Source organism: Lissotriton vulgaris, chromosome 4_1, assembly GCF_964263255.1.
Source record: "Lissotriton vulgaris chromosome 4_1, aLisVul1.2, whole genome shotgun sequence".
Taxonomy (NCBI): Eukaryota; Metazoa; Chordata; class Amphibia; order Caudata; family Salamandridae; genus Lissotriton; species Lissotriton vulgaris.
Genome location: NC_141691.1, coordinates 336,946,965 through 336,973,483, shown reverse-complemented (window position 1 = coordinate 336,973,483; position 26,519 = coordinate 336,946,965). Strand labels below are relative to the sequence as shown.

The 26,519-nt window shown below is 44.9% G+C and overlaps 1 protein-coding gene across 6 annotated transcripts in view; it reads right to left on the bottom strand.

Annotated features, from left to right (window-relative positions):
- The window catches only part of LOC147718720 (muscleblind-like protein 3), a 419,970-nt gene extending 393,766 nt beyond the window's left edge, over positions 1–26,204 (bottom strand). For 5 of the 6 annotated variants that reach the window (XM_086918701.1, XM_086918705.1, XM_086918707.1 and 2 more), the window contains exon 1: positions 25,824–26,204. The gene's annotated coding sequence lies outside the window, so the exon portion shown is untranslated. Of the gene's footprint in view, positions 1–24,443; positions 24,495–25,823 lie in introns of those variants that run through there. The other variant, XM_086918704.1, reaches the window with a different exon arrangement.
- Positions 26,205–26,519: the final 315 nt, after the last annotated feature.

Genomic DNA, 26,519 nt, shown 5'->3' with positions numbered 1-26,519 from the left:
CTTAGGCCGTGTGATCTCAGACCACCACGCACACATCCTAAGCATCCGCTGGAGACCACCCCACCCTCCGGTACCCACTTGGCGCCTCCCGAAGGACTGTCTCATAGACCATGTCTTCAGACACGAACATGCGCTGACGATCCAAGAATATTTTACTTCCAACACCGGGACTGCCACCACCAGACTCGTGGAATGGGACGCATTCAAAGTAGTAGCACGGGGCGCTTGCATTAAACAGATAATGGGGGCCCGCCGCACGCTTGAACGCACACTCGTCGACACAGAACGTACGCTAGCAACACTCACCAAGAAGGAGGATGCGCAGGCGGCTACAGTGGCCCAGGTGGCTGAGGCCAAAACGAAATACGCCACTGCTCTGGCGGATATGCGCAAGTTCAACTTCCGAGCTTATGCCGCCCGTGTCCACAAGGAGTGGGACAAAACGGGCACACTACTGGCGTGGTTGGCGCGCCAAGACTCGGATGCGAGACCTATTACCGAAATTCTGACCCCCGCGGGCACTCTGGTATGCTCTCAACAAGACATACTCGATGCGTTCCAGCACTATTATGCTGCCGTGTACAGCACTCAGACACACTACCTGCCAATTCCTGGACTTACTGCCACTTCCCCATATTGCGAAAGCAACCAGGGATACCCTGGATGCGAAAATCACAGTGACCGACGTCTCCAGTGCGATAAGTTCCCTAGCTCGGAACAAGGCCCAAGGCCTTGATGGGCTACCTCTCGAGTACTACAGCACCTTCTCCACATTGCCAACTCCCCGGTTCACGGCCATGATCGCGGACGCTCTGGAGCGAGGGGAACTCCCAAGTTCTCTCCGGGAGTTGGTGATTGTGTCCTTCCTCAAACCGCACAGAGACGCAACAACAGCTATCCTCCTACCGCCCCATCACACTCCTCGCAGCGGACTGCAAATTCCTGGGGAAAATTCTGGCCACCCGATTTGAACAAATACTTCGTCCCCTAATACACCCAGACCAAAACGGTTTTGTCCCCGGCAGGAACACATCCCAGAACATCAGACGAGTCTTTCATATTCAGGATCAGGTGGGTGACACCTTTCCACGCGTGGCCTGTATTATCTTAGATCTCGAAAAAGCCTTCGATACCGTGACCTGGCCATACCTCTTTGCTGTATTCCGTCGGACGGGAATAGGTCCCACCCTTATACAATACACTCGACTGCTCTACACTAATCTGACGTCTCGGGTCAGACTTGACAAATACATCTCGGCCCCGGTGCGAGTCGAGAGGGGTACAAGATAGGGCTGCCCCCTTTCGCCGTTGATCTTTGCCTTAGCCGTAGAGCCATTGGCGATCCGCCTGTGCCAGGAGGGCGCAGCATGGGGCATTCCCATAGCTGATACGACCCATTGCGTCTCTATGTATGCGGACAACCTTTTACTATATGTTCGGGACATCACCAGGGACCTAACCCCCATATGGACGATCCTTTCCGAGTTTGCAGAGGCATCTGGCCTCCGAGTGAACTGGGAGAAATCGGTGGTGTATCCCCTGCATCATTCCCTAGACCCTCGAGAAGTCCGGATCGGTATGCAGAACCTCTCTTGGGCCGAGGGCACCCCACGTTATCTGGGAGTCCGCCTCTATTGGTCGCCCACCGATATTTAAGAGGGCAACCACCGCAGAGTCCTCGCCAGCATCCGAGCCTCGGTAGGCTTCTGGAAACACCTCCCACTGGCCCCTATCGGTCGTGTAGCACTCGCAAAAATGGTCATCGTCCCCCGACTATTGTACTACTTCACCAACCTTCCGGTTGTCCCACCTAGAAGCTTCTTCCGCGAGCTGGACACGCTACTCCGCATACTCGTGTGGGGAAATGGCCGACATAGAATAGCTCTCGCCAAGCTCCAACTACCCACCACACAGGGAGGCCTAGGTGCCCCTGCCTTCGAGTCGTACTTCCTGGCAGCGCAACTCCAGTGGCTGTCATACTGGACGGCTGGCAGACACGCTGAGGAAACTCACACACCACACAGCCCTATCCCCACACCAGAACTCTGTCGCCTGCTGCTCCCCGGTACCAAGCCCCGCCGGACCTATTCCTTGCAGGTGTCTGTGGCCCACCAATGTATGTTACGTATACACCGTTTGGCGCCAAGGACTCCTTGCTATTCCCCTCGAATACCACTAGTGGGTTGGCCTCGAGGGGACTCGTACTTCACGAGCGCCATGGTACACATATGGACAGAATCAGAGATCACGGAGGCGGAGACGCTATTTGCGGAGGGCCAACTTCGCCCGTACGACCAACTTATAGAGGACCACGGCCTCCCGCCCGGACAGTTTCTGACACATCACCAACTCAGTGACTGCTTTAGCCCACACAGCGACCTAACAGCAGGCGAACCTGCGACGCACCCCGTAATTCACTCCATCCTTTACATGGGCTGCGGCAAACACCTTGTCACTTGGCTATATAAGTCAATCAGGGAACTCACATACAAACCTTTACTCACTCTGAGGGCTACCTGGGAGGACAAGTTCGGACGACAATTGCACAACAGGGAGTGGGATAGGGCGCTAGAATTCTCAAAGAAAGTCTCGAGAAACGCAAGGTTCAAAAATATCCAATTCTATATTTTACACTGGGCCTATCAGTCCCCTGCCCGCCTACAGCGGTTCTTTCCCGACACTCAGTTCCTGTGCCCCCAATGTCATTCTACGGACGCACACTTCCTACACATGTTCTGGAGTTGCCCGACTCTTCAGTCCTATTGGTCGGCCATTCTTGACTCAATTTGCACCCTCACAAGCCTCGCAGACCTTCGCTCCTGGGAGGCAGTTGCGTTGGGGATCTTCCGCCGGCCAAAGACACACAAAGTACAGGTCAGATATGCAGCCCTATCCCTGCTCTTAGATAAAAGGTACATAGCCATGCAATGGCGGGCAGCTGCCGGACCCTCATTTGAGACATTGGTGCGAGCGGTGAAAAAATGGGCTATGGCAGAGGAAGATGCACTGCTGGAGGAGGAGGAGGCAAGGGGCAAGCGGAAGCACACTATATCTTTGGAATGGGCCACACTGTCCTATCAATTTCTGCAAGCTCACCAACGCGACACCCCGACCATCTCACAACGCGCCGCCGCGTCCCCGACAGCACCAACGCCTCTCTAGCACGCACATGGCCTAATCTCCCCTCCCTTCCTCACATCCCGCCTCCCCAGCTGCGCGCCCTACGTTCTTCCTCCCCCCCTCTTCATCGTCCCCCTCACCGCCTTCTTAATAGATGTGCCTAGTACAATCCGTTTAACTCTGCTCCCCTGCCTCAGTCTTCGCCTCTTGATTCCCCCCCCCTCCCCCTCTCCCCTAGTTTTTTTCTCCCCTCAGGGTATTTTCTCCCATCTCCCTGCAGTCACATGACCTATGTTCTCAAACTCCTTCTTCCCACAACTGGTACCTAGTCCCCCCCTCTCCCCACCTCCTTTCCCCCAAGTGCCACCCCCCGTTCTCACGCTGCGTCAGTTATTAGCGACCCCATGCCCTCAATCCGTATATATTCGCAAACTAATGTATACATCCTATTGGCATGACTGCACTGTTGTGCCACCTCTAACAGCGAATGATGTATTGTGGAAGTTTTTTATTGCCATAAAAGTTAATAAAAATCATTTGAAAAAAAAAAAAAACAGCACTTATTTGGAGAGTTTTATGACGGATGATGAGCCAGAGCACTACCAATGTAGTTCTTTCATTCAACAAGCACTGACAATGCAACAGGTTTGCTGATACATTGCTTACAAAGGAGAGCAAGGGAGAGGTGATCTTTTTAGGAACAGAGGAGTGAAGTGGGGTGAGAAACAGTGGGCGAATATAGCTGGAATAATAGCTCGCTGCTGTGCATTGGGGTCAAGATACAGAGGCAGGTGAGGTCTAGCAGCAGAAGCTGCATCCAGCAGCAGCGCCCAGCAGACAAATTCACCCAAGGACTCTTACTTCTTGCAAAATCTGAAACCAAATGCGCAGGCAATCTGAGAGGCGACCTGGAATATACTAAAGAGGAATTTGAATGGTAGGATGAATCGAATCGTATGACATTTTACTTATGATGTAATTCATACACTTTAGTCACAAAGTGGAAGTTACGCTAGAGTAATGGCATATGGCTGGACTTTATTAATACTACAAAGTGCCTAAATTTAATGTTGGATAGTGTCATTGGTTATTATTACCAGTATTTATCATTTATACAATGTAGAGTGTGCTATTAGTATACAGAACATGCTATAACGAGGGTGTGAAAAAAGCAATGCATTAAGTACCTAAGGCCTTGGTAGAATCACCTTTTGAAATTCTATTAGACACCTCAAAAGTAACTGGGGTTCTTAAAGCACAGAAGTGAAGTAAAAGTATTTAAATGTTAGTATTATTTAACCTCTTAAGCGCTGCTGACGGCCAACGGTCGTCACGAGCGCTACCTCCCCAGTGCTGCGCACGACCATTGGACGTCCATTCAGCACTAGTTCCAATGGACAGCGCAGCACTGGGAGGGATATTTGCGAAGCAGCTAAGGTGTTAACTTCTTTCAACAATGGTAGCTGGGCCTTTGAGGGTCTTTTAAAAGGCTGGTTATTCTTAGACAAAGGTGTAATACAAAAAGACAGGACCTTCTCTGGAAAGTGTACAGAGCTTCGTGGATTGCTACAAACTGCAGGATAACTTTCTGCCAGGCAGCAATGACAACGGAATGATATCATCAATGCCACTTCAGTTACTCTGCCTCGTAATAGCCAAATATGGTGCCAATGGCCATCCTGCGTCACAAGGGCCCGCAATCCTTCCTAACTCTCTGGCTCCAACTAGTTGCACGTCATTTGCACTGAAGAAATCTAACCAGTGCCCGGCTTTTAAAGCAATGGGAGCAGAAGCATTCAGGCAGCTTAAAACTGTAAGTTCTTTCACAGTTTTACCATTTCAGGTACTAGCTTTCATAAACATGTTTGAGGAAACAGCCACAACACCATCTATGAAATGGGTGCTCTTGCATTACAGCTATTGTCTGGATGTGAACCCATAGGGTCACCAAAGTTCCAGAGTTGTAAGGTTCCGGTGGTCGAAGTGGGCGGGGTCAGTAGGGCATGGCGTTCCCCTAGTTTTTCAAATTAATAGAATCCGTTCCCCAACTTTTTAATTTCAAAAATTTGTCCCAGGACAGCAGAAAAAGCCAAGGCCTATAGATAAGGCTCAGTCGTCTGGGACAGGCGAGGTGGGAAAAGAAGGATAATGACTCTGTCTCTTCCTTCTTACCCAGAGAAGACAACGACAGTGTCCACTTCTCCTGCTCTTCCGCTGGCTGCTCCCCCACCCTCCCTTTCTTTCTCTTCCTCTTATTCCCTCTCCTTCTGTCTCTGTCTCGCTCCTCCTCACTTGCTGAATGAAAACCTTGACTTCAAGTAACAGCTCCTACTCTCTCTTTCCTCTCCTTTCCTTCATGCGTTCCCCTGTGAGATTGGTCCAGAAAAGAAGAAACACTTTTGTTCGAAATGTCGCTTTTTTCTGGCTAGGCACAGAGAGAAAAAAGGCTGAAAATATGAAAAATAACTAAATAAAGCAAGACAGAGTGGTCATAAATTGGCCAGATTGGTTTTACTCACACTCAAACAGATTATAGTCAGTTTACAGAGTTTGCCAGTGAAGCGCTACTTTCCTTTTCTCATCTTTCTTTTAACAACATTGTTTTTATGGGTGTGGAAATCCACCGTTTATAGAGGTACTGCAATACCTGGTTGATGTGTGGAGTGGAAAATGTTTAATGTGATCCTTAACAGCTGTTTTCTTTATTTTAGTTTATCAAATATGTACTGCAGCCCTGTGTTCAGGGACATGATCTTTTTAAACTATACTGCTTGCGTTTTGTAAGAATATAAGCAATAAACATTGAAACATGTCCCTCCTGGGCCCTGTAGTCATGTCCTTAACTTTTGAGGCAAAAAGCATTGATTGGTTTCTGAATAATGAGTGGAAACGCGTTACGGTAACCATGTTGTTGCTGCTTACATTTCACATGCTTTACTTAATCTTGCATTCCCTATGAGTGTTTGCTTTTTGCAGGATCTTATTACTTTTTTTTTCTTCCAGGCAGCATATTACTCTGTCTAGTGCATAATTTGAATTAAGTTGCAGCCCCGTGTTTATAGTGGGGCACAATTTTAAGTTGCAGCCCCGTGTTTATAGTGGGGCACAATTTGGTTGTAGCTGAAGGCAGTGGAGATTCTCTCAGTAGGGCAGTATGGTATTCAGTGGGGGAGAGGATGTGGCACTATGGCCAGAGCTGCTGAATTTGGAACTGAGGAACCAGGTCCAATCTTCATGACCAGGCCACTAGACCACTCGCCTAAGGGAGCACATTCCCATGCTAGACCTTAGAAGGCCCTGCTAGTCTTTGGAAGCACTGGTGTCTTAGCATCAGCAGGTGAACCCTAGTGGTGGCATGTTTGGGTTAACCTAGAAGGCCTGTCCACCACTATCCATAGTGAAGTATACCCCCAGTCTTGCGGGCAGGCCTACTAAGCAGCACACCCTAGAACGACAGTGACTCTGTCGCTGAGGTTACAGGACCCTTGAGGCCAGTCCACCTCACCCACTGGTACGTCCATTGGCCTTATTTCAGCAGTAGTAGTGCAGCTCACCAATGATCGGCAATGCAGGATTTGCACACACACTACGGCAATGCAGGATTTGCACACACACTAAACTAAGTTTGCAAACCTCACGGTCTCTCTGCTCCTTGCACAAGCACTTTTAAAATGTGCTGCCTGTTTTTAGACCAATGGAATTCAGTAACGTAATAAGATATAACTGGGCTGGGGAATGCCCAACAAATATTAAAAATTGGGATGTTTTGCTCTTTCTGGCCACACCTCTTGACTCTGCCACTGACCCAATCCTCAGGTTATTCCCGCCCTCGGATTCTCCCCCCCCACAGTGCCCCTGCTTGTTTTCCCCACTTCGACCACTGTGAGGTTCTGTGTCATCGCTGCAAATGCATGGCTATTCTCACTAGACTGCAGAATCTAGATGCAGCTTACGAGTCTGCTCTGCTAGAAGGGAAGTGCATTGCAGCTAGCAGCTAACATATTTCCTACATTAGACCATTCAAAACAGATTACTGTTGCAGAGTCAGTGAAGGGGCCATTGTTAGCTCCAGCCTGTGCCGCATGCAGAGCAGTGCACCCTCTCCCGGCCTGGCCAAGGCGCCTTCAGTTCAAGGGTGACCTTCACGTGTCATTCAGTTCATGCCAAAAAGGAAACACAGTGCGCGATCCTCGTCGCCAAAGAATGCGCCCTTCTGTGGACAACAATTATACTCTACATACAACTCACGTGTTTAATTCAGTTTGACTTCTCGCGATATCAGAGTGATGTCCCAGGTCTCACCAGCAGATCCCGAAATGCGTTATCCCACAACCCACAAATATTTTTAAAGTAGCATTTAAAAAAACGTAAATGAATAAAACAGTCGATTGGCTCAGTGAGTTCAATGGTTGCCTTTGAAACAAGAGGTGATATTCAGGTTGGTGAGTTTCAATTCCAGCAAGGCCAACTGCCTCAAATCCTTCTGAGGTAAGTAAATTGGGTACCATAAATTTAGAAATAGTAGCATATGTCATTTAAAGCACTGAGAAACAGCACATGCTGATTAATTAAGTTAGTATTCATATGCACATTATTACACAATGAATGCAGGGTCTAGGACGATTTACAAGGACAACAGGCTCTCAACAGCACAAGAAGATGAAAACGTACCCCCAGAGCCTCGTTCCGAAAACACAGTAGATTGTTTTATTTCGAAATGAAGCGTTTTGTTGACAGTCACTACTTAATAAAAACTAAACACTTCTTCACATCCCACTGTTTATCGCTGCATTTGAACGGGTGTTCTGGGCAATGCTTAGTTACACGTGCAGTACTCTTCCGAACAGCAGGCTCGAACCTATCTCATTCAACGCGTGAGGCGCCGCACATCAAAGGCCTGCCTGGTTTCCATTCCACGCGCGGGGTGTAGATCAGACGTCGTGTGGCACTGCAGCCCGGCCGCATGTGTCCTGAACCGGTGATATCACAGCTGTAAGACAGCACGTGGGACACGTGAGTTTGTTGGCGCGTGAGGGCGCGCACACCAGAGACCAGAGATTACTGTTTTGCTTTTGTGCTGGTGGTGCATTTTGAGAAGAGCTGCTGGGATTACAATGATGACAGAGCGAGAGTACCTGGCCTCCCTGCAAACTAATTTTCTCTGGACCTAAATGGTCCTGCGCCAAAGGTCTGCATCTTTTTTTCAGCTGACAAAAACGGACAAATATTTTACATATGCGAAAGAAATTAAGCGCATTGCTTTGGGTCCATTTTTGCCCTCACATTCCAGGCGTGTGTTGTGACTGAGGAATGTAAGAAATATCCATAATTTCAGTATGAGAAATGCCTCCAAAATTACGCACAATTATATGTTATTACACGAAATTTTGGCCTGGCCCTCGGTGGCTATTTTATTAGTGCGAAAAGCCTCTTCACATCCACTTTGGATATGAAGGCACATTTTGCGCTAAAAAGTGCAAAATCGAACATCAGGCGATCGATCAACAATTGCTCGTGTTCTGTTCGCATTGTACCTGTGCTGGCGAGATACGATTTTTACCCCAACAAAATCTTAAATTGCGCATCTCACCCAATTCCAAGGGTGCACTGATTTTTTAAGTCTTCGCCGCATTCCTTCCAATTCTACAAGAACAAGAAGTGCTAGATACATACACTTCCAGACCTGTGGACCCCAAAAAGGATTAGTGGTGGATTAGTATAGTGGCGTTTGAGTTCATTTGAGCGGTGGACATGTGAGTCTGTTAGTTGGATTGAAAAGTATTTAGGGGAATAGTAGAACAGTAGTAAATAAACTGTCATACATTGTTAATACAACAGTCATATCTTTAGGAAAAGTAAAAAAAACAACAACAATATAATGGACATCCCTGAGCCACGAAGATGATGTGGAAATATTTAAGATCACCGAGTGGATGCCTAACCATATTTATGAGAGCACAGTGCTAGTGATGAAAGTTAGTGTGGTTGGAGAATGTGCTTTGGTGGGACATGTTGAGGGCAGAATGGGCTAATGAGACGCTCAGTTCCACAGCATCTACCCGTAGATCCATACAACAGGTCTGCAGGACCACCCAACCTCTTCTTCATCATCTTCTGGGGACAGAGGCATTAAGGCAAGAGCTAGGGGAACTCAATCTCATTTAGGTAGCCAGATGTCAGAATTTTAGTGTAAGAGGTGTGGCGCAGGGGGCAGGGTGCCTGACTCTTGACCCCATGCGTGACGATTTGATCCCCGGTGCTAGTAGCAGGTTAGCCCAGCACCATTTGACTCTAGGCAATAGCTCGCTTAATCTTCTTGACGGCCCCAGCGCTGGGACACCTCTCCAGAGGTAGCTGTGCGCTTTACAAATTGCTGGTATTTCATATTTATTTTCATGTCGGAGATTTAGAGCATTATAGTCTGTGCTGAATTATATTAGTTTATTACTCCTTGTACTACATGGCATTTGAGAGGAGTGTTAGTAAGTCCTGGGGAAGGTGCACTCACATTAGATCTGGCGAGTAACTATTTGTTTTAGCTTGTTTTGCCTTTCATGTAAGGGAAACTGAGAATTTCAACTGCTATCTCTTAAGGACATTATGTGCTCACTGTCTCAAAATCTTTTTTATCACTTATGTTTTTTAAAACAAATTCAGCTTTGGCATTGCCTGCTTCAAGACTGCTGTGCCGGGCCAGGAGATTTGATAAACCAGAGACAACGAAGGGGAGACTGAACGGCTCTTTCTCCTGTTCATCTGCGATCCTTTTGTGGTTTTGCCACTGCTGTGCGGTACTTGGTTGCTTAATTGTGCCTAGAAGCTTGACTAGGTCCTGTCAAAATGGAAATAATTGCTTTTGAAATGTATATCACTGAAAGAATTTGAGTGAATATAATCCACCCCACAACACAGGCTTTGTTAAGCTCACTGTGAATAATAGCCTCTGAAAGGGGTGCACTGAGGAAAGAGGTCAAGCGAAAGCTGAAAGGTCAATGCGCTTCTTAAAGTTGCAGTCTGGCAATAAAAGGAAGATCTGTGTTATATATGAGATAAAGTCCTTCCTGTTTTACATTATAAGGATATTGCAAGCTACCAAATAGTTATGTGACCATAAAGAGGAACATGGTCATGGAACTCCAAGATGACATGCAATATCCTTATAATATACCGCTGGAGGTACTTTATTCCATATACTACATACCCACACCTTCATTCTTAAAAAAAAATGCTTAAACACACGGTTTTGTGCTCTTTGATATGAAAGATATAGGAGGATTGTAAACATGAAGAATAAAATTGGAATCTGTGGGAAAACTGTTTGTTTATCCAAATCAAACAACAGTCATGTGCGACCCAGGAAAACAGTTTCCTGAGATTCAGTGCAACAAAGGGAAGAGATCATTATATGTCAGTTAGACAGGTCTCCTGAGATCCAATAAAGCAATGGTAGTTGTGTGGCAGGACAGGACAGATATTCCAGTGTTAGCTACTATAAATACATTTAAAAAAAAGTTTGCAAAGTTATCATAAGCTGTGTCAAGTAAGCCACAGGCTTGTGGCGACATAGTAAGAAAATTCGAATTTTTATCACCAAGAGTTATACTCTTTTCTCACCATACTTTTCAGCTTCATTGGAAAAGATGTTTCAATCAAGCGCGGCCAGTGCAGGTACGAGTGATGGAGCGGTGGGCGTGGGCAGGGCAGGGCATGGGGGAAGTCAAACGACGACAGAATAGGGAAAATAAAATGTGAAAAAAACAAATAAAAACACTTACCTTGCGCTCGCTGCATCGCCGAATCAGCGATGCAGCGAGTGCAAAGTAAGTGTTTTTCTCCTTTTATTTTCCCTATTCCGTTGTCTGTCGACTCCCACCGCCTCACCTGAACCGGCCGTGACTCCTTTGAATAAATATTGACAGACAGCTTGCAAATATGACTGAAGAAACCTGAATGAAGTCCTCCACTCCTCTGAACTGGGTGTATCCAGTGCAGAGAGTGAAACTAAAAAAGTGGTTAAACAATTATTCCCATTGATAAGATCATCTTAGGAGAGTCATTATAAGGGTTGGCGATCTCCCAGAGGGTAGGCGAGGACAGATTGTTTAACACATTCAAGAGGGAGGTGCAGATGGATTGGATGAAAAGAGGTGTCACTTCCTGAAGTTTGTCTTCCCTGCCATCAAGCAAGTGGATGGAGGGAAGCCTAGGGAAGAAAATAGATTTTCTGTGTTTGCACAGAACTCTGTCAAAGTCTTTGAACTGGAGCCATTCCAGTCAATCCATATGATTCTAAAATCCTGTACTCACTTTGTACTAATCCACATTTGTGTTTAAGAAACACTCAAAGTATAAGAGCAACCATGTTGGAACGATAAAGTTACATGAAAGCATATACACCGTTTATTATGTGCCTCTCACATCTGTTAGAATTCAGAAAATGGTCTTAACTTTCACTACTTGATTAGTTGGCCCAGTGTCATCGAAGGTATCAGATCCAAAAGGAGCCGCGAGCCATCGTGGCAAATCGTCTTCGTCTCGTTACCAGTGGACTGGACTTCAGGTAGCCGATTCCTAGCACCGCTCACCTACCTGACTGGCGTCCCAAATCTGCCCAGTTAGTTTAAAGTGTTCTATGTCGAACAAGGTTAACTTCTTTACTGATGTTGGTTACATCCATCGATCAGATGGATTTCTTTTCTTAATTATCCAGGAAAAAGCTAACTTCTCAACATTAAAACCCTGAGCACCAGGAAGTACTGACAAGTAAATGAACTCTAGATGTAACTTTTATTGTCTCATGTCGTTGATCTCAATATTTTCATATCAGGATCCAAACTACTGAGCTCAGTGTCCATGGCCTGTGCTGGGGTTCATTCATGCAAAGGGTAGAGGCCATGACGCCCCTCTTAAGGCCCTGCTTGGTCCATAGACTCACTGCCTCATCAAATTGCTGTTTCTTGCAAGCTATTCTGAAACTACAGCCAGCTACCCAAAACAGACTGGCCATCCACCCAATGGGATGACAGAGTTTTCAGGTCAGAATACTTAATTTCAAGGCCTCTCCTTACGAAATTACCTTTCAATGTCTCTCTGTGTCGAATCTAGCCATAGATAAGTCCAAAAGGTCTGTAAATGTTCCTTTTGCAGCAGGTGTATGGTCTGAATCCCAACATGCAGCCCCAAGCAGGACTCACTAACCTCTCATCTGCAACTCTCGGCAGAGCACTCTGAAGTAACAAATACTAAATACATGCGATAAAATAAAAACAGCACTATAGGTGTGGGTAGACAGGAGACAAGTTTATTCGGAAAAGATAGATATCCGGAGGTTGCAAATGTTAAAGAGAATAAGACAAGAAGACAAGAAGACAAGAAAAGAAAGACTCTAAGCTTCTGAAAGAGTTTGGGGGAAATGGGACATCCACTGATAAAACACTGTGCAGTCACTTCTAAGAGGCTGGAAGGGTCCAAGATGACTTGAAACAGGCAAATGTGGTTCTGTTGCACAGTCATGAGGAGGAAAGAGACTAACACCTCCAGGTCAGCCGGCTTCAACTCAGTGATAGGGACATGAAAGCAATCACTTAAAGGAATGAAAAGTCTAATGATTTCAGAAACATTTGAGTGTTAAATCTGCATGGTCACGCTAGGGGAAGTCAAGTCAAGGCAAGACAAATAAGTGTCCCTCTGGTACACATCCCGATGAAGACCGGGATAAGTGATATCTCCTTGAACATTAGTCTAAAGCACTGGTGCAATTTGCAATTTGCGGTTTCTGGGGAATATCCATAGATGTAGGTGACATGATTCATTCTCTCCTGCAGTGGGTCATTAATTGCATGTTTGAAGATGTTTATGCATACTTGAAGTTGGAAAAATAATGTACTGACTGCAATAGATTTAAAGATCATTACATTTTTAAACATAACCTATGTTGCGAGGCACTTGTATTGCATTACATAGAACATTTTAGTTGAATGTGAGATAGTGTTAATGAAATGGCTAGAGTGAATTGGTATGTATAGGCCATTTTGTAATGAGAGCTTCAATTTAATTTTAGTAAAAGTATGCTTTGAAAAAATGCAATGTCATGCAAGTTAAAAGCCCGATTTAGAGTTTTGCTGTCAGATTTTCCATGCACCCTTGCAGCAGATGTTTCTTGTCCAAAACATCGGCAGTGGAAAACTAAGGGCTTTACAAATTCTGTGCTAGAGCAGGGGAAGTGTCTCCGTCGATGTGACAGTCACTGTCCTGCATGGAGTCACTTTATGGGGAATATCCCAGTTGACATTTTGCCAAATCACATCTCGGATGATGACATGTCCACCACCAAATGTGCTAGCTTGAAATGTACCCCCAAAATTGAGGTACACCATCAATGTGCACGCATACCAACATGCTGAGGGATGTTTCCAAGAAGATCCACTATGTTCATCTTTTGGTGAAATGGTGCTATCCAGTCTCATGGGTTTTCATGGGACACCTCTGCAAGGCAAAGTGCTGGATCAGTCACTCCACAAGAAGTGACTGCGTCTGCTACATTTTTATTGAAGTGCCTCCACTTCTTCTCAAACCCAATAGGTGATTAAGAGGAGCTTTTTCGGACAGATTTTCATCACGAAAGGCACTCTGACCAAGAATGTTCCCCTGCTGAAGGTAAAAACAGGATTTTTTCCTTTAAAGCTTTTTTCTTTATCATCCTCTTCTAAATCGAGGATTATTCATATTGTAATGTGCCAATTTATCTGAGTTCCAAGCACATGAATTGTAAAAACATGATTGGGTAGTTAATTCACAATATTGGAAGTGGATTATCGCTTCTAATCTCCAACACATATCTATCATGTGAAGAACAGGCATATTAATTTCCAATCATACTGCGTAAAACATTGAAATAAATGTCAATGTAAGCAATGTACTCATAATACGATCAATCTTATATTTTTTATGTGAAACTCTGAGCACAGTCCCCTCAAACATGTTTAATAGGATTTTGATTCCATGCTTCACACATTTGTCAAGATGTTCTTCCACCTATCCATTGCTCTTGACTGCCTCCCGTGCTCTTTCTTTTCCCAAACACATATTTCCCGACATACACTCTGAATCTAAAACACCAGACCCATATCTGACACTCCTTCTGTAACATAAGAGCTCACCTTTTGAGTGGGCCTATTAAGCGAAAGTAAAGCCTCTTTGTTGGCTATGCTAATGTTTCCTCACAACTCTTGTCCACCCTCGAGCATGTGTTTTCTGTGAAAGAATTCACCTTGTTATCCGATCTTGTCAGAGCAAAAATCCATCGCCTCAGAGTATGTGGCGCTCTTCTTTCATACCTGCCTACGGCCTGCCTCCTGCTAATTAACTATCACTTTACACGCTGAGGTATTATCGTTTAGGGGAAGGCATCTGATACACAAGGATGCTTCCCCGCTGCCTACTCTGTGTCCCCCCTTCCTCACCTTACCTCCTCACTCATTTTCATCTCTTGCCTCCCCCACAGCACTATAAGGACACCTTACGGCGGTGTGAAGGACAAAACAAATCTCCAACATACCATAACATACACTTTGAATGGCATAAGACTAAATGTCCTTAAAAGGTTATTCTTTGCACTTACAGAAGAATCATGGGTTAATATCGCCTTCAGTCGGAGGGAACCAAGCCTCAAGCCTGGGATCAAAGAATGATAGCAAAGACCCTCCCTCCGAGGTACGAGCACAAACTAGTAACATTTCTGGAAAATGTCCTGCCTTCAAGGTTGATGCCTTCATTTCAATAGTAATGAGTTGTACTTCTAGGAATGGCAGCATTTCTATGACAGTAAATGCTGCCCCGAGGAACACGTGGAGCGCTACCTTTCATCTCAAACACACTGCACGAGTTATCCCTATAGGCACTGCCACTAATCAGGAAATATTCAGTCGATTGAGTTCACACACACGTCTTACCCATCCATGCACTAAGAACTGAGACATGGGGAAGTCACACAACTGTTTAAAGGCATGGTGTCAAGTCACTGACCATGGATGTGAGCTAATGGCTGGTGACATCCACAATGCACCACTCTCTCACTAGAACTTGTATTTTTCATATTTATTCTTTGTATTTGCTTTTTTAAATTTCCAGGTCTTGAGACTACTGCAACCTTGCTTTGCTGATGTTATATGTTCTTTTTGTTTGATATGTACAACGCCCACATTTACTCACCCTTGACAGAGATCTATAGAATTCTCTCAAATGAATAAAACACCACTACGGTTAAAGCATCGCTTTTGGCTTTACATGAGGTGCGTGACTTTTGGAGCTGAGGCTCCAATGTAAACATTCAGCTGGGTGTGTTATCACCACTGTTTATCCCACTAGGACAATCCTTTGTGTTACATTTCACTAGCAGGCAGTCCGAATGTTACTGCTATTCACCCAAGTGTGGGTTATACTAACTAGTTACAGGTCACCTGGTGGCTTATGGAAAAGCCACATCCGTTAGCCCATACGACCACCAATAACGTCTACTGTTCAGTGATAAATATCGCTACCCTACTCCGGAATTATAAAAATCCTGTCGCTTGTAAAATAAAAAAAAACGGATCTGCGGCCTAGACTACAAGAACGATTACTTTGTATCTCTCCATTTATCCATCCCCACTTCTTTGTAAATTCTATTTTAGTTAATGCAATTTTATATAGCGTGAACATTGCCGGAAGCAATTATGTGCTTTATGTAAGAGGGTGCAAGTTACCTGCGAATAAATACGTTAAATAAGCTTTACGTAGGGCGAGATAACTTGCAAGAGAATGCATATCTGTCAAGCTTCTTCTACTTTTTAATACTTTTCATCACTTTTCAACCCCCAAGCCTTCTAACATGATAGCTTGACTAGTTGACTCTACAATGTGAACGTGCGCTTCTCGCACCTTCCCCGCGTCCGGCCTTCGCTGCATCACTACTTCTGCTTCAAAAGACAGCTTCATGGTCCTAAACTAAGTTTATCTTGTGTTTACGTGCAGAACCGGCCCTTCACGCTAGGGGATCTCTCGTGACTTATCCTAGTCGCTAAGGTGGGATTTTTGTTTTTATGCGAAATATTTTACATAATAAGGAGAACAATATTTTTCGTGAAACACTTGCTACGGTTATTGCAGAGCTTGGTACTTATTTAATCAACATTTGCAGGATGAAAGCCTGAAACAGCCCCGCTGAACTGTAAACCAGTATGTCGCAGATGTAGTTCTGCATCAGATGCATTGCCCCTGGATAGTGTGAATCACTTTTGGTCAATCCTGGAACGAGTCACGCAGATTGGTCAAAGTGAAAGGAAAATGTATAGGGCGAGAGCCCAACATGTATTCTTGCCATTTTGAATACCAAAGTCGGGACAGAACAAACCGATCAGTGTTTAATCTGAGTTCCCGGTGGGGCTCACCGGCACTCGCTTCTGGGGCACTGGCGCTCTCTCATCAGACTTTGACCCACAGCAGGCGAGAGAAAAACACACAAGGGGGGGGGGGGGAGAAGGGCAAGAGAAACACGGGAAATACTAACAATAAGGGACCGCATGGATGAGAAAGAACCTGAAAGAAGGAAATACCGTGTCAGGGAGTGTCTGGTAGGGTGTAAAAGAGGCATGAAATTAAGTCAGAACTGCGCGGCCGTGGCTGCTGGACAACATTTTTGGCCCCGGCACTTATTTTTGAACAAATGAGGCACATAAAGCGCTTGACACATCAGCGCTGCACTTGAGGTGAAGACAGAGGCCCGCGCCTTCTGTGCGCGTTTTTCCATTTAGTGTAAACAATGTCCAGAAGTAATGCAATGTATATGCAGCTTACAGTGGAGCCCCGCAAGTCCGAAGACCTCGGAATCTGACAAGCCGTGAAGAGATCATTTTCTTCTGCCTCCATTTTGCATCACCCCACGGAATTTATCGAGTTCACAGACATAAACGTAATGTCATAGAGGAAAACGGGCGGCTACAAGTATAGGGCTTTAAGTGGGATGAAAAAACTGGGGCCTATCAAAAAGGCGGGGTCGATGTAAATAAGGGCGTGGCTTAAAAACACGTATGCTCAAAATCTGTGCTCAGCATAGTGTGCTGCCCCACTGGTGTTTTGCTGCTTCTGGCTTTGTAGAGAAGTGTGGCTCAATGGTTAGAGCGGCAGACCCTGCTGCAGTAGTCTGGCCGGGACCAGGGTTCAATTCCCGCCTCGGCGGGTCTCGGGCTCATGATAATTCTCGCCTCGGTGCCTATTCTAATCATGAGTCCCACTCTGCAACTCTGGGCAATAGCTTGCTTAATCTCTACAACGTTGAGGATGCCTGACTTCACCTTGGGGGTGCCCAGGAGTGGGCTCCTCACAGGGAAAGGCCAGGAAGGGTTCCTCGGCGGTATTCGTACAAGCGCCGAGATGCCTACGGGTAGTCGTGCGCTATACAAGTGCTTAATCTTTTCATTTCATCCAGATACATAATTCAACAAGTAACTTGGTTGTTAGTTGCATAACACAAATCAGCAAAAACCATGGCTTCATGTTAAAGCATACTGAAAATGCTTCATTTCTGACACGACGAGGCTATGAAAGAACTATAACCGGTCTCTTTGAAGTTGCATCTAAGGCAGCAATGGGTGGCACTGCTGCCGAGGTAAGATTTTTTTTTTGCACCATGAAAGCGGGAGTAAAAATGGGGAGTCCGATAGTGACTTGCCTCAGCACCTACTTTTAAGATTTGCCGGTGTTCAGGGACCCGGCCCCACTTTAAACCCTGGTTGTAAGCAGTGCAATGTGGGGAGGGGGGATGGGGGAGAGTTATAGTCGGCACAGCTGACTATAACTGCTGAATTTCACTGGATTTGTGCGACTGAAATGTGAGCCTAACTATACCATCCCTGTAACCTAACCTATGTTTATATATCACCTTTTCTTTGTCGGGAGGAATTTTGTTCATATAAATATATATATCCAGATGCAAATTGCGGTGTACTGGCGTGCTGCCTGATCGTTGGTGGTGAACAAAAGGTAGCGCTGGCGCTGGAAATGTAAGAAAATATTCCCCAATCTTCTATGATTGAAGAGCCGGCACTCGAAATCATGGGTATTCTCCCGTTTATTGTATGATTACAATCCACACACGGACACCACAGGGACGCGTTTCAGCAGTCTTGCTGCCTTTCTCAACCTGCCATGCGCCATATTAGTGCTTCTTTTAAAGCTTAGCATTTCATAAAAATAGAAATAGAAAATGCCTTTTCAACATTACGAGTGTATGCACTTGTAAAATACAAACATGTTGCAAGGTATACAACGTTTACAACGAAGTTTTTACAACGCACTACCATTACAACGCAGGCATTACCACACATACCATTACAACGCATTGCGCTGGGGGGCGCTCTAGGATAGGGAATAAGTTTAATTTTCTATCCAACACCTTCCCTATTGTCCACGGGGACTGGAGTTGGAATAGAAAATTATACTTACCACTATCCAGCACCTCTAAGCGCTATGCGTTGTAACGGTATTCGTTGTAAATACCGCGTTGTAAAGGTATGCGTGGTAAAAGTATGCGTTGTAACGTCATACATCGGGTTTACAAATACTCGAAAACAGGGTCACAACAGAGTAAAACCAGCAAAATAGAAATGCTACAAGGTTTTTTACTTTCTGTGCTACTACGAGTAATGTTTGTCAATTCCTCTTTGATGTATTGAGCCTATATATATATAGGTCTATGCCATGTCCAGTACTTTGTCTGCCTATAGGTAGGACGTCGGCCAAACCCTATATTTAGTACTAAGTACAAAGTAAAGCAAGGTACTGGTTATGGGGCATGGCACTGGACAATGCACTGTGTTCAGTACCTGTGTGCCTACTTGATATTGAGCATACGCTGTGGCCTTTGGTCATGCCTTTGGCCCAGTAACCTAATCCCCTGTACATGCTGGGTGGGGTGTGCAAGCATGGGCCAGAATGGGGCCCTGGACCAGGCCTGTTCCGGCCCCTGTCTTGGGACTCATACTTGATGCGCATGGCTTCTGGTGGTGCCCAATGGATACAGGGTAGAAACCCCCTCCCCACACTGCCCCATGGGCACAGAATGAGATCACGCCTAGTGGGCACAGGGCACGACCACCAGCTATGCTTTCTGTGCAGTACCCCAGTTTTTAATATAATGTGGAAAAGACCCGTGTTGTGCCAAGCGAGCAGTGAACAGAGGTGTAATCCTTGACCCCTTGGCACATTCTCTGGCCATGCCCATTAGAACAAGCACACTATGGACCCACTGACATCATGCTGTGCTTTCACGCTTGGCTTGTGCCCTGCAGCTATGCATGCAGTGAGTACTGAGCACAGGGTAAAACCTTTAGGCACACTCTGTTCTCAGTATCTGGCTTCCCATTAACCACTATGCATGGCTTGCTGGCATGCACAGTGGGCACTTACCATAGTGTTTACTGGGCATAGGGAACATGCGTTCCCAATCACACCTGAACCCTGCACCCCAGAGCATAGCCTGCCCCAGTGCCCAACAGACATCAGGGAAAGCAAATGGCTTTCAGACAGGTTCTGTACCCCGTGGCAGGGCTTTAAATCGTGCCCAGCAGAGGCATGGGCCTCTGCTCTGCCCTGTGTATATTACTGTTGGCCCCAGAGTTTGGTGAAATACAATAGTAATGCAGGGCACACATATGTATGCATTCCGTGCTTCTCGCTATAGAATGTTGGCTGTACATGTGCATAGGATTTCAAGTATAAGTGAGGACCCAGGCACTCGCAATGACAAACCTAACCACGTTGAGAAATCTCACCGGGATGTTTATTTTCCAGGCTCGCGCTCGTCAACATGGTCAGTGATGGTCAGTGACATCACTGATGACATCACTGAAGTCACTTATTTGAACAATTTTGTTAAGATTCGTCAATCGGCGGCAAACATATAGCCATGTCAAAAAGTGCTTTTCCTATGGAAACAGGGTCCTAACTATAACACTATAGAGTAGGTAATAGATACATTGATAGATATGTCATCAGTTATAATATTGTATCCAACTTTGTTCCGCCTAAAGCACTGCTCATAATCTCACAGCTGACCTTGAGCATTCCAACACATGTGACATCGATGACCTTGTGTGACATCACTGATAACAAACGCTGTAGTCATCAATGAAATGCCCTCTAAGAAATTAAATAGAGAGGAAAGGCCACAATCCCAAAAATATTTCTTCACAACACACTGCATTGAGATTAAAGGACACAGTACCACTGTCAGCAACTAGATATAATTTCAAAATTATATATAATCAGAAAAACTCTCTGTTGTCCAATTAATAGTCTGTTGCAGTCCCACCATAACTAAAGGGTGGCCTCAAATGCAACAAACGCAGATGGCGGATCTGGTGGCATAGTGGAATAACGAGTCCATTGTAGAGGCCTGTGTTTGACCTCATGGCCACAGGATAAAAGCCCACTCAGCACTTCATCCTTCTGAGGTTGATAAAATGAGTACCATTGAGTTGGATAACAATAAACATCTGTTATTAAGCATCAAGGTACCCTTCTGGGTGAACACCTGCTTTACAAATACACATCTTATGCTATGTTATTAAGGAAGCCTGCAGCCACTCAGATGATTAGAGAGGCAAGACTACAGTAATAGATATCCACAAAGACACTAAACTAAGAAAGCTGTAGGACAGCTGTCAACATCTCGTTGTCCTCAAAGATATTATGTGGAGAAAAAAAAATCTGTTTCAGTTACACACACTGGTAATAAGTGTACTAAAAAAAGTGTACTCATATACATTAAATACAGGTCTATGGCTGCAATGCCACTGTTAGCACACATAAAAGATATTATGTTAATAATTGTTGCTGCTTTTACACTCACAAGCAACCAGAATGCTTAATTTGTAAATGAGAGAGTGTCAGTGCCCAATTCTCCAGCTCAGAAGTTGGCGGACAGTGCAACTAAATGTCAGACTGTTTAATCCACTTCCAGACACTCTATGCACCTTTACCTGACTCTTGCACATTCCTGCTTTCTCCCTTAGTGATAATTTTTGGGTTTTGTCAGTCCTCATAAAGCAGTGCTGTGGCCTCCAGCGGCTCACATTAAGCACTGGTAATCAGTATCATTAAACACATTAAATGAATTTGTAAAACTGAAGTACCACTGTGACCATCTCCTGTAGTAGCATACATGTTGTTCAAAGTGCTCTGTCTCTTTTTTTAGGCAACAGATTTGAAGAAAAAAAATTATGTTTGCAAATACTAACCCACCGGTGACTTTCAGCCTGATTCATCAAGCTGATTTGCGCTCGCAAAGGGCCAGATTCTGAGAATCTGGCCCTTTGCGAGTGCGATTTTTGCATTTGGGATACATCATCCCAAATGCAAAAATCGCTAATAGCGATTTCGCAAATTTGCGAGGAATTACATTTAAGGAATCTCTATTTGAGATTCCTTAAATGCAATTCATCATCCATTTTAAAATTGCAAATTCGCAATTTCGGCCCGCTATTTACCGCGAGGTCAAACCTCGTGGTAAATAGCGAAAACTTAGAAAAATGCTTTTAAAAGCATTTTTCTAAGTTGCATGTTGCACACACACATGTCCTTTGGACATGTGTGTGCGCAACACATGTTCAAATTTTCATTTAAGGGGTGCTACAGGGTGTCTTTTGGACACCCCTGGCACCCTTTAAATCGCTATCTTATTTGCGATTAGCTATTTGCTAATCGCAAATAAGGAATACTCCCCATTCATTCCTATGGGCCTTTTGGCCCATAGGAATGAATGGGGAGTTATTCCTTATTTGCGATTAGCAATTTGCTAATCGCAAATAAGGAATATGTAGGAATCACATTTTTTTTTGCGATTCCTACATGAATCCGGTTTTGCGAGCCTGTAATAGCGATTCCTTATGAATCGCTATTAAAGACTCGCAAAACGGGTCTTTCATGAATCAGGCTGTATATCTCTGATAACATGAAGGATCTCATTTGTGATGTCATGTGTTATGACTTGTGTGGGTTTGTGAGCAGTATAATGGGGACTGATAGTGCACCACCACAAATGGTAAATTTCAGTGGTTCAAAGGCTTTAGTTCGAAGCAAAAATATTCCTTGATCTGATGTTGACATTATTAATGTTATTTATAGCACATATAATATGTGTAAGTTTGAAATTCCAGTACGAAACCCTGTCTCTAGCTTCCTTAATACAGTCAAGTTGTAACATTTCTAGTCCCCTGTAATACAAAAACATCATAACTGCTCAACTGTAATAATGTAATACAGTTAAATTGTGGCATCATAATGCCTGCTGCCAGAGCCAGCAGTCAAGGTGAATAGCAGATCATGGAGCACCATGGCAGCCGCAGTTTTAAGCAATGTAAATGAAAACTGGCTTTCCATTTTTATGACCTGTTTTTCTTAAATGAACCGCGATCAGCACAAATTAGACATTAATGGTAACATGTATGTATGAATGTTGTGTAAATCTAGCCAAAGGCAGTTTGATGCTATTCGGGGTCAAATACAAGCATAACGTACACTAGTGATAGGAGCGGTAGCTGGTTTGTGGATAGCCATGCACTGTGATGTAGTATTCTTTAAAGAGGTGCATCTGCAACTCTTTCCTAAATTGGAGCAATATTTGCGTGGCCCTGGTAGAGACAGAGCTGTTGCTTCACATCCTGGATGCCTATATGGGAAATGCCTGCTACATTTTCTTCTTTTTACTGTCTGCAGGCTGATGGTGCTGAGAACCACCAGAGATGGTGAGCTTGTCCTCAACATAAGTGGGGATGTGATGGCTGTGTAAATATTGCAGCTGGATTTCAAGAAGATGCGGGCTGGGAAGGGGTGCCAATTGAGTTTTATCAGGATAAGAGGAATGTGATCATATTTCTACAAGCCCTGGGTGAGATGTGTTGTTTATTTATTACACATAGCTCATCAGGCGTGCAACACCCATTGGACTCACCGGGCTTCAGCCCCCCCCCCCCCTTGTGTGTGGCAGCCCGGGTTGAGACAGATCCCGGGCACACACACAGCCACACCCGAACGTTTCACAGGTCTTTAAAAGACCACTTGAATGCTAATTAGGCCGACTCTGTTGTTTCACCCCTTGTTGGAGGCCCTGCAGCTCCACTCTGCCTACTGATTAAAGGTTCAGCCCCCCCCCCCCCCGACATTTTTTCTTAGCCCCCCCCCCCGAAATTTGGCTCTAGTTGCGCCTCTGTAGCTCATTACATGTAGGAAATTAACTCTGCATGTTACTCCTCATTCTAAGCTACATGATACAGGTTCTTATATGTTTTTGCAACACATTACTGATTGCTTTTTGGTGCATGTAATGTTGTACTCATGTATTTGTCCTGTCTGCAATCATACTATCTCTTTCATATGAAGGAGCAAGAACCCCAAGGATGAAATATGTTTGTGGTAAGAATGGCGGTTTGACCATTTATTATAGGAAATAAAATACCTTCTACCGTACATTACAGGGTATTGCAAGTCACCCTATAGTGAGAATTTAGCCTTTGGTCTGCTTCCTCTATTTAGTCACAGACCTCTTGTATTTGTAATTTACAGCAGGGGGTATTTTATCCCAAATATTATATTGTGATTTTAGTAAACAAATAAATGTTAACTTTAAAAACGTTTTTTCCCCACTTTGAAAACACCTGATGCTATTACTCCCAACCTAGACCCAGAAAAGTGCACAAACACCACAACACTGTAGTCAACATCTAGTCCAAGAATAAACCTGTAGAAAAAAACGGGGAGTCAAATACAGGAAATCTGAGGGTGCGTGGAAACGTGAGGCTGTTGCGCAGCCATACATAACCAGGACTAAAGTTAACGGTAAATAATGTACTACTAAAATATAGAGTTTTCTCAGATTCCAACAGTAATCTGTCAAATATCATGTATAATCCTTGGAGAGATTAGACGCAGAGATAATTAGGTCATTTGCTGCACTTTTGCTTCCTGCTCCTAATGAGTTTCTGATTGACGTGAGTTATCTTGAGACGTGCACTTCTATAAATGTCAGTTATGTCAACTGGTCCGAGCAGCAGGGGGTGCAATAACAGCAATGAAAGGGGCGTCTGGAAACAAACCGAAAGGGACCCCGCCGAAGACGGGGGGGGCGGCGGGGGGCGCGAGACACGCTGCCTCGTGCCAGGGCGGTGTCTGTGCTGTGTAGCAGGGCTCGGAGAGCTGGGCTCTCTGCTGTAGACATTAAACACACACCGCTCGCTCGGTGCACGGCAGCCTGAGCCAACGTTTGAAGAATGCTACTTAGTAAACATTACCTTTCCTGGGCTGGGGTTCTTTGTCTCCAGGCAGACTACAGTGCAGTGGCAGAGGCGCGCCGACTGCGCATGCTCCACCCGAGGGCAATCCAACCTCTCCTTCACTCGAGTTACAGTAATATTCGCAGAGCCGCCGATGTAGTTTTGTCTGCATTTTTTTTTCTAAAAAGCTCGGGGCAGCAAACTACCGAGTACAAAACCATTCAAATGTGGTCCACTGGATTTCACAAAAGAGGCCTACGTTTGGACTTTTAGGGAGTCTAGGCGCTGCCCCCCTTCTCAAGGGATTTAAAGTTGAGTATCAAATGCTGACTAGGCACCAGCAAGCTCTAATTCTGCATTACACCTCTGGAAATGGGGCAAACCGAGATCAGGGCTAGAGTAGTTTTGAAATACGCTGCAAAATTGTTTAGGGGCGAAATAGCATAAATAATTACAATAGAAACCAAGTATAGATTAGAGAAATTAAACTATCTCATTAAAGGTATATCAGGACTCCCGGGATCGATAGTTTTATTCAACATAGCACAGAGTGTATTTGCAAGCGAAAAACTATTTTCCCACTTTTTCAACAATATGCGCTGAAAGCAATGGATTGATTGCGAGTTAAAACACGAGGGCAGTCATGCACATCAAGCAAACAGTTATATTAATACAAGCTGCAAATATTAACAAGTGAAATAAAACATGACTGTGTTGCGTAAATGCCGAAAGTATATCTATTCAATAATAGATTACAAAGGCAAGGCAAGCATACTCACAACTTTACAACTCCCCTGGGTGGCAGTTCGTGCTTATTGGGAGGGAGCCGCCTAATCTTGTAAGAGAATATTATATTTTTTAACCACGGCCTTACTTACTGAATTCAAATATCTCATTCACTCTTATTCTATGCAAGTCTACCCTTTTCTGTGCAAAATAGAACACCCTTGTGTTTCAAAGCGCTGGCATAACCCCCATGTAATACAATAGAAAACTTTTTATTATTTTGAGGTACAGCAAAAGAAAAACGTTCTTCCCCCCCCAAGGTCGTCGCTTTACAGTTTTCACCACCAAGCTTAAAAACAATGCACGACAGTGAAGGAAACTCGGGCATTTACCGCGGTTGTGCATTTCATAGGAAAATGCACATGGCTCACTTCTTACGGCAAGAGGCGAGAAAAGGTATAGGGAGAAACGTGGCACCCGTGGGATGAGCTGCGAAACATGTATTTAATTGTGGAGCGCACGGAGATGACAAAGCTGAATGCCAGACGCACTGCCCTGTGTGAGATCCGTATCTTGTAACTGAAATAACTGCAGCAAATCGAAAGAAAAAAATCCCTCGCCATAAAGGCAGACGCTGCGCTGGAAAATGGAAAGTACCCCGAAAAAGCTTACCTTGTGAGAGTCTTGCTGGGAGCAGAAAGCAGCAGCTAAGGGGCCGGACTCTCAGCTGCAGCAGCATGCCATGTGTTAGCTGCAGAAGCAGAAGCAGCACTAAGCAAACTGGACAAAGTGCTGGTGCGGTTTTAACATGGGTGTATAATGAATGCCGCCATCTTAAGCCCAGGCTGCTGCGATGATTAGATATAACCAAATTAAAGCACGCCCCCGTGTACATAACTTCATTGCTGGGACGTGCGGCCAGGCTCAAACTATGCAGCGCTGGGGTATGGCATGTCAAGCAGTCATAGAAAAGTGATTCCCAGACCACAGCAAAAATCAAACGTGCCTGTTTTTTACATGTGCGTGTTTTTGAGCGGTCTCCTCTATTCCATCGGGCTCGAAGGCGCGTCGCGCTCGCGTTTTACCTTCTGTTTGCTCTTTTGGGTTTAGCATGATTAAGCATTATTCCTCCGGCGCCTCCCCCCCTGCTCGACTCATGTGGTACATTCCACGCAGAGAACACCTAATGGCCTTCAAGATCTATGTCGTATGCTGCAGCTCAGTCTGGCTGCTACCATAGCAACATAGCTAAAACCTTAGTAGACTAGCTAAATGAATCTATCAATACACTAAGATGAGTCAACAAAGCAATTAACACAAACAAATGCACCATTGCATGGGGAAAACTACTAGCTAGCCCACTAAAAA